This window comes from Scylla paramamosain, chromosome 6, assembly GCF_035594125.1.
Source record: "Scylla paramamosain isolate STU-SP2022 chromosome 6, ASM3559412v1, whole genome shotgun sequence".
Classification (NCBI taxonomy): Eukaryota; Metazoa; Arthropoda; class Malacostraca; order Decapoda; family Portunidae; genus Scylla; species Scylla paramamosain.
In genome coordinates, this window is record NC_087156.1 from 8,335,001 (window position 1) to 8,342,814 (window position 7,814).

Below are 7,814 nucleotides of genomic sequence, written 5' to 3' on the forward strand. Positions count from 1 at the left end.
CACACACACACACACCTTGGCAAGTGTAAACATTGTACATTTCCAAGTGTACAGGAATCGTGCCTTTTTGCTTATCTGTACATCTATATCTTGTTTGTCTTCTCTGTGTGGTGTGTGTAATAAAGATAGTTGTTTAAACTGACACATTTTTTCTCATAGATCACCTTTACAGTCATTACAAAACTCCAGGAGCTACACGGTAAACAGGAATCGTGACGCTGCGGAAGGAGAGTCAATTTGAGATTAAGGCCCGTATGTATTAGCGTGGTAACTGCCACTTTCCAATAAGAGAAGTAAATGTGTAGATCACCTTTGTAGTCATGACATCACTCCAGGAACTGCAGATGAAGGAAAATAATAGGTGAGAGTGAAATTGCGTAATAGAACACACAAGTGAAATTTAGGTAAGTATTAGTGTAGTAACCGCGATGTGTAATAAGAGAAACGAACATGTAAATCACCTTTGCAATTACATCATTCCAGCAACTACAAGTAAAGGAAGATAACAGGTGAGAGTGAAGCTGCGCAACAGAACACATACATAAGATTAAGGTCAGTGAGTTTTTACAGTGAGTATTTAGTGCAACAAACTCGACAGCCAGCAAAATAGCAAGAGTAAAGCATTGGAAAGAGTCATGACCAATCGGGAGTAACACGAGCCTCTGCCCAGGTATTATCCAAAAGGCTTTCACGGATATGTATGCATGTATGTTGGTTGGAGTTAAAATCTTGCATGTAACCTTGACGCTGCAAAATTTTGTTCCTCCCGTAATTCTAAAGGCTCGTGTATCTCATTATCCAAAATGCAAATATATGCAAATTTTGTGCTAAAAGGAAGTCACGTCCGAATTTATCTCAGCAATAAACAAAATCGAAAATAAAGAAAAAACGAAGAAAATAATGCCTCGCTGAGGAGAATGATGAGAGAGAGAGAGAGAGAGAGAGAGAGAGAGAGAGAGAGAGAGAGAGAGAGAGAGAGAGAGAGGACAAAAATAAAATAACAGGAGCGTGATGAAAGAGTAAGCACGAGGCATAACATAAGCTGTCACATGGCATGGGCATGTGTCCCATTTCTAGCATTTTTCTCTTCGTAGCTCTCCTCCTCATCATCTCCCCCCTTCCTCCTGCACGCCTCGCTACTCATCTTATTAATATTAACACATTCACAATGCAACATAATGGCACGCTCGATGACACAATGCAGATATAAAACAGGAACGGTAAATGAATGCATAGCAAAGAGAACATTCCCACACACACACACACACACACACACACACACACACACACACACACACACACACACACACACACACACACACACACACACACACACACACAAAATCGTTAAGCTTTACACACACACACACATACACACACACACACACACACACACACACACACACACGCACACACACACACACACACACACACACACACACACACACACACACACACACACACTGATTCAGTTATGTGGCAAAGTAAGGAGCGATCACGATTGGTTAATATCAATAAAAGCCAAAAACCGACTCAAAATCTTTATAAGGAATAACTGAAATGTGATATTTCGTCCTCTGGTCTATTACAAAAGTGGCACATCAGTCTTAAGCCACCACTTGCAGTTACATGGTGGTATTTATTATTACGCTATGTAAGCAAAGTCCAATACTTCTCACTGTTCACTAAAGCTAGTAAGTGATTAAGGGAATTTTTTTAATTTAATTTTTTTTTTTTATTATTACTCTAAAATTGATTTATATTCATATCTATGTTTGTCTTTTTTTCTTTTCTTTTATTTATTTATTTTTTTTCATTTCGAGTGTTTTCACGAAGGCTAGCATGTACTAAACTTACATTTTTCTTTTATTCTATCATAATTCCCCTAGCTGGAATTCAACTATTCGTCTCTGCTTCCTTCCCACCCCCTCTTCCTGCAGCTCTTCTTCCTGCATCTCTTTTTCATGCATCTGTTCATTCTTCATCTCTTCTTCCATTTCGCCCCAATCTTTCTCCAACTCTTCTTCCTGCATCTTTTATTCCATTGCAAACTCTTTCTCCTGTATCTCTTCACCCTGCATCTTTTCTTCCTGCATCTCTTCATCTTTTATCTTCATGGATCTCTTTCTCCATCATTTCTTCCATTCCCTCCTCTTCTTCCTGCATCTCTCCTAGCATGACTTCTTGCACTCCCTCCCCTTCCTCAGCCGCTGCCTCCCCCTATGTTGTTCCCTCAGTGACTTCAACCGCGCCTTCATCATGCTGAGAAGGCTCTTCTATACCTACATTATTCCAGTCTTGGGGAAGAACCCACAGCACCGCGTAGGAGACCAGGAGTAGTAGGAGAGGGTAGTAGGAGGAGTAGTAGGAGACCAGGACAGACACTACAACAGAGACACCTTGAGACTGGATGTTGTTCAGAAAATAGCCTCTATGACGCGTGCTGGATTATACTGTAATGCCAAAAACCTTGCCGAAGAAGACAGCTTTGTGAGCCCCGAGCAGCATTGTGCAGAAAAATGTTTCACTATGGATCATATTCTGAAACACTTGTGTGCCATATCTCCACTACATTCGGAGTTGCGCAGACTGTTTCACTGTGCTGTGTGAGGCATCTTGATCTGAGTCTCATGGATGTGTGAAATTTGTCTGCTAATTCTTTGTCTGTGAATTTGCCTGTGAATATGCTAGAAAGAGCGTTCTCCTTTTCCTCATAGTGTTGCATAAGAAATAACTAGAGCAGTGCAGTCTTTCACGAAACGGGAAATACTAAATACCTGATATGTTGTAGTTAGCCGAATTGCGTAAAGGCCATAAAAAGAACATAATCAAGCGCCAGTTACACTACATGCTCTACAGTTGCGCTATTAGAATAATATAGAACAGTACCGGTAAATGTAGCAATCATTGCGGTCAGTGATTCTTAATGAGCGCTACACCCTGGCCTCTGCCGCACGTGGTCAACGGCATAACTGCCAATACCAGCTCTGATGTGTATGGATAGGGCAGCAGGTTCACATGATTATAGTCTTTCCGTGTGTGTGTGTGTGTGTGTATGTCCTTTACCCTTTGACTTATATGGCTTTCCCTTACGCTTAACAAAATGGCCTTGTGCAAGGTTAGAGTATAATGTAATAGAATAATTTTGGGTTACTGAAATAAACGGTCAAGTGGCATACATACTTTCATTATATCATCTTGCAGTCAAAGGTTAAGTGGGTTTCTTGAGGAAATAAAATTCATATGCAAGAACAAAGACAGACGATGTTGCTCAAAAGTAACAGACAGTGTTTCAGAAACAGTTATGCACCTTTGAGCACAAGTCTTGGCCTCCCAACTCTGCCAGTGACGCTGTAACCTCCACGGCGCTCCTGGCGATATCTCTCAGTGCACTGCATGAGACATCAAAGTCAATGAGCTTTACGCTTTCTTGGTCTTAGACAAGAGGTAATGTCCTTGAAGGCTTATGTGATAAAACAATGGGATTTGTTCATGCATGTGGGAAGGATACCAAAACTTTCTTTTGCACCAGATTTCACACAAAGATGATCCTTCTCTAGATGCTTTACGAAGGCATCAGTCTCACCCCCCGTGTTACGGGGTCGTTCAATATGACCAGACTGCACTGTCAAAGATCTACAATCGTTGTCTGCTCCGGCTAGCTTTGTGGCGGCGAGACATTGACACTTAAAACACAACTGAGGAGGTGGAATTATGTCAATAGTACGAAGTTTCTTTGGAGAATCATTGTGCATCACTGGAATAATTACATTTTACCTCGGCAATTTTTCCGTGAGGGTGAATCAAGTCCTGTCACCTGTGAGACACGTGGGCGCCTCGAGCAAGACTACCTTTCTTATGATGTGTTATGTGGAAGGAAGAAATCTTGAGTGAAGGAGAGAAAGGGAACACCCCCGTGGTGCTAGTAACTGCTGCAAGCTGAAGCATCCGACACGCAATATAAAAATTAGATTAAGCGCGCGCGCGTGCGCGTGTGTAATAATAATAATAATAATAATAATAATAATAATAATAATAATAATAATAATAATAATAAACGGTTTATTATTTAGGCAGTTAACAAACTGAAAATGTACAGAGGGTGTGGGGAAATACTTAACATTAATCCTAAAGGTAAGTCTAATCTAGAAGGGACTATTGATTGATGGCTCGCACCATGGTGGGAATCGCACTGAGTCTCTACCGGTCCGTGCGCGGCGCCTTTAGAGGCGTTATCTTGTTGTGGTGTCTGGTGGCACAGACCGGGCGAGGCGCGTCAGGCGGCAGCATGTTTCTGAGACGTGGATGATGCAGTAGTCCCCTTCCAAACTTCTACAGAGCCTCTCGGTACCTGGTGGATAGTCTGGACAGACTCAGGGTGGTCAAGGCTTCTTCATAGGTGGTGTAGGCAGGGCCAAGGATGACCATGCACGCCCTTTTCTGCACACTCTCTAGCTGTAGCTGTTGAGTGTGTGTGAGGGAGGAGGACCACGCTGGGGAGGCGTACATGAGTTTGGGGAGGATGAAGGTGAGGTACACCCCCCTTAACTCATCTGTCGGCGTCCCCAGTGACCTGAGTCTGCGCAGCAAGTACAGCCTGTAGGTAGCTGATCTTACAGTGCTGCTTCCAGGTCAGCTGGTCGTCTACCGTGACTCCGAGAAACTTGGCACATCGGACCACCTGGAGGGGGTGAGGGCCCACTGTGAGCTGGGGAGGGGGCACTGGTACAGAGGAGGTACAGAAATGCATCACCACAATTTTGCTGTGGTTGATGGTCATCCTGCTCTCCTCCGTCCACGTCTGCAGTCGCTCCAGAATAGCTTGCAGTGGCGAGTAGTCCGGGTTCTTGGTGGAAACTGGGACGCCCACGGTGCAGTCGTCCACATACTTCCAGCGATGGAGGGTGTCAGTGAGGGCGTCGTTAATGAGGAGGAGGAAGCATAGAGGACCCATCTTGGTCCCCTGGGGGACCCCACATGTCAGCTGTTGGAAATTAGAGACAGAGCCGTGATAGCGAACGGCCTGACGCCTCCCTGTGAGGAAGTCGGCTAGCCACGCTATCAGGTTAGGAGGAGACTAAGACTTACTGCCTTGCTGATGACAACAGTGTGATCAACAAGATCAAAGGCTTTTTTGAAGTCCACAAAGCAACAGCAAGAGAGGTGTTTCGCTTGTTCAGGTGGCTGTGGATGAATTCAAGGAAGCTGGTCAGTGTGTGTGTGTGTGTGATCTTTCCACATTCAGTGCTTCTCTCGCGGCTAGCTGTGTTAATACCAATTTTTATAACTACATAATGTAGAATACAAAGATTAGACAAATAAAAGTAACAAAAGAATATACGAAAACGTGGTATATAAAACATCTAACTATAGGACATACACACACACACACACACACACACACACACACACACACACACACACACAGTACTCTATGCCTTCTGCTCTAGTGAGGAATCCAAAATCATTTCATATATTTTCTATTAATATACACTTTCTGAGCTTATTCAGAAGAATTTAAACAACAAAACATTCAACGATCTAATTGCAACGAAGTTGAAGGAAGATTAATTATCCCAGGAGAAGAAATCACCTTTAGAGACGAGTCTGCTGAAATGAATAAGCAGTGACATTTCACCTGGGACCGTATTACCCTGGCACTCTCACACAGGCTCCCCATCCGCACCCCCTACACACACACACACACACACACACACACACACCATCCACCAGGCATCGAGAGGCTCTGGAAAAGTTTGCAAGGGGACTGCTGCATCATCCACGTCTCAGACACATGCTGCTGCCTGACGCGCCTCGCCCGTCAACAAGATAACGCCCCTAAAGGCGCCGCGCACGGACCGGTACAGACTCGATTCCCACCATGGTGCGAGCCATCAATCAATAGTATTTCCCTTCTAGATTAGACCTAGCTTTAGGATAAATGTTAAGTATTTCCCCACCCCGTCAGTACATTTTCAGTTTGTTAACTGCCTAAAGAATAAACCGTTTATTATCATAATTATTATTACACACACACATTCTCTTCACAATCATGGCCATCACCAGCAGAAGCTGCAACACTTCCATGGCAAAAGAAAATCCTATCTGAATATTTTCAGCTCATTTCTTAATCTTTTGTTTCTTTGTTTAATTCAGAGTCAAATAGTTAATAAGTCTCCCTCCTTTGATTCATTTTGCAGTTTTCTTACCTGTTACTTCTTTAAACATAAAATATATAGGTATATATATATATACTCGTATTCCCATCCCGGAAGAGTAGGAAGGCGGAAGAAAGGGCCCCCTCCAGCCTCTGCCAGGGAACGTCTTTCGTTTGATGACTTTTATTAAGCGTCTCCGGCACTAAATCTGAAGCCTCCAGGAGGAACTTCATAAATGTGACATAAAACGAAAATAAATCTTAATAGTGTGCGTTTCTCGACTTTCTCTCCAATAAACCGGACTCCCCACACCACCCTCTCTCTCTCTCTCTCTCTCTCTCTCTCTCTCTCTCTCTCTCTCTCTCTCTCTCTCTCTCTCTCTCTCTCTCTCTCTTTTTTGCCTTTTTTTCGCGCATGCTATTTCTTCCATCTTTATTATACTACGTATACAGCTAAATTATACCACTATACTACTAAAACACTATTACCATTTCTGTATATTCTGATGGTAAAAGACAAATTTGCTGTATTTATCAAAATATTGCTATTTTGCTTCAAGCGAAATGGAAATAGTTTTTACTCTTTAGGTCATTCTTATACAAACTCACTCACAGAATGAGTCTCGTTTGCGTCGTAATGTAAGGCCAATACAATAAATGACGAGAAAAAAGAGTAACGGCAATGATGAGACATCCAAAAACAAACAAGCAATTAAACACTGCATCCAGCTGGGATCAGTCACAAAGAAAAATAAAAGAATAAGCAATAACAAACGTATAAGCATTTATGGAGTATTAGTTAATTTAAGAATAGGTAGACGCCATATATCCTTAACACAATGGGTATGATAAGGTCCTGTAAAGCAAAAGCTAACCTCCCTACGAAAAGTCTACCAGGAAACATACCTAGGTGCTTGTGACCACAGCAAGTCCAGTGACAAGGACTGGAACCGTGATTGTTATTACATATATATATATATATATATATATATATATATATATATATATATATATATATATATATATATATATATATATATATATATATATATATATATATATATATATGCATATATATATATATATATATATATATATATATATATATATATATATATATATATATATATATATATATATATATATATATATATATATATATATATATATATATATATATATATATATATATGTATCCTGAACAACTGCTGGACACTCCATACACGTCATGTTTATCAGCCTTTTATAAGTTTATTATATATTATATATAATTATAATTATATATAATACTATATATATATTATATTATTATATATATATATATATATATATATATATATATATATATATATATATATATATATATATATATATATATATATATATATATATATATATATATATATATATATATATATATGCATATATATATATATATATATATATATATATATATATATATATATATATATATATAATATATATATATATATATATATATATATATATATATACTCGTATATATATATATATATATATATATATATATATATATATATATATATATATATATATATATATATATATATATATATATATATATATATATATATATGCATATATATATATATATATATATATATATATATATATATAT